The sequence below is a fragment of the Chrysochloris asiatica genome, unplaced genomic scaffold (genome assembly GCF_000296735.1).
Source record: "Chrysochloris asiatica unplaced genomic scaffold, ChrAsi1.0 scaffold00053, whole genome shotgun sequence".
Taxonomy (NCBI): Eukaryota; Metazoa; Chordata; class Mammalia; order Afrosoricida; family Chrysochloridae; genus Chrysochloris; species Chrysochloris asiatica.
This window is the reverse complement of record NW_006408571.1, coordinates 11407163-11409225: the sequence shown is the minus strand read 5'-3', so window position 1 is coordinate 11409225 and position 2063 is coordinate 11407163.

Here is a 2063-nt window from a genome sequence, read left to right as displayed (position 1 = left end):
TTAACTCAGGTGACAAGGACTGCAATATACTAGAAATGGGAAGGTAATACACAAGAAAAGGGAGGTTGGCTGAAAATGATGGCACAGGAAGTCTTGCAAGGCATAAAGGGGATAGAGATAAATAGAATAGACACAGCATTGGACCAACAGTGTTTAGTGGCAGATACATGGACAGATACACAGGCTGAATGGGTATGGGAGGAAGAGTGGGGGTCTGCCCACAGATACCTTTACTGCAAACACAACTATGAATGTGGTGGAGTATACAATGGGCAAAATGATGAAAACTCCTTAGATAGTATCAGACATCTTAAAACATTGAGTTTCTGGACACTGTGGTCAATTGGTACAACATAGTCCAGAAATACAATGTTTTCCATCCTACTTTGGTGACTTGGTTCTTACGTGCTGTGGAGTCAATTCCAACTCATAGCGACTCTGTATAGGGTTTCCAAGGTTGTAAATCTTTACTGGAGCAGAAAGCTTCATCTTTCTTCCACAGAACAGTTCATAGTTTTGAACTGCTGACCTTGAGGTTTGCAGCCTGACTTGTAACCACTACCCTATTAGAGCGTCTTACTTTGGTGAGTAGCATCTGGGATCGTAAAAACTCACGAGTGGCCATCTAAGGTACAACTATTGATCTCTCCACATGTGGAAGAAAGAAAAGTGATGAGAATTGAAGAAGCTTGAAATCAGTCAGCCCAATGGAATATGTGAACATCAGGCTCCATGACTCTAAGACCAGAAGAACTTCATGGTGCCCAGCTACCACTAGCAACAGCTCTGAAAGGGATCACATTAGAAGGTCCCTTATAGAGTGGGGAAAAATAAGGAACAAAACTCAAAACTATATAAAAAAAATACCAGGCTGACTGGTCAGAAGGAGACTGAAGGAAACTGAGACTATGGCCCTCAACCACACTTCAGGTCTGGAAAAGAACTCAACCTCCGGGTCCAATTTTCAATTAGTTAAGGTATGTATGTTCACCATAGAATGGCCAATCATTCCAAATCAAACAGGCAACATTTATATCAGGACATGGTTGAAAAGGGATGGGAAGGTGGGAAGGTAGGTGGAATGGAAACAGGAAGCACAGGGAGGAAGCTGACTAACTGCTGTGGCATGGAAGGGATTGCAATCATTGAGATGAAAAAAGTATATGATTTGTTACATGGAAAATTTATCATCTTGTCTGTAAACTTTCACTCGATTTACAATAATTTGAAAAATTAATGAATAGGAGCTGGTTGGTCCAAAGTGCAGTGAGACCTGCGAACACCTGAGCCCATGGACAAGGACATAGCCACAGAGGGCTAGGACTGAGAGTGAAGTGAGGGGAGATGCACAAGAACACCCAAAATTGCAGATAGTACCCATTTGACCTAGACTCGATGGCTTGATAATCAGAACTCGACTAGAGGAAGATTAAAAAACAAAAAGCATTTTTTGATAAAGGAAACGAGGGTAAATTGCTACAATTTAATGAACTTGACCTATACTTCTGGAGGTTGTTGTTAGGTGCCATCGAGTCAGTACCGACCCATAGCGACCTTATGCACAGCAGAACGAAACACTGCCCGATCCAGGGCCAACCTCACCACTGTTGCCATGCTTGAGTCCATCAATGCTGCCACTTGGCCAATCCATCTCGTTGGAGGTCTTCCTCTTTTTCTCTGACCCTCCACTTTACCAAACATGATATCCTTCTCCAGCGACTGGTCCCTCCTGACAATATGTTTGAAGTATGAGAGACAAAGTTTGGCCATCTTGGCCTCCAAGGAGCACTCTAGCTACACTGCTTCCAAAACCTATCTATTGGTTCTTTTGGCAGCCCATGGCACTTTCAATATTCTCCTCTAACACCATAACTCAAAAGCATCAATTCTTCTATGGTCTTCCTTAGTCACTGTCCAGCTTTCACATACATATGAGGTTTTTGAAAATACCATGGCTTGGGTCAAGCGCACCTTAGTCCTCAAGCTGACATCTTTGCTCTTCAACACTTTAAAAAGGTCTTATGCAGCAGATTTGCCTAATGCAATATGTCGTTTGATTTCTT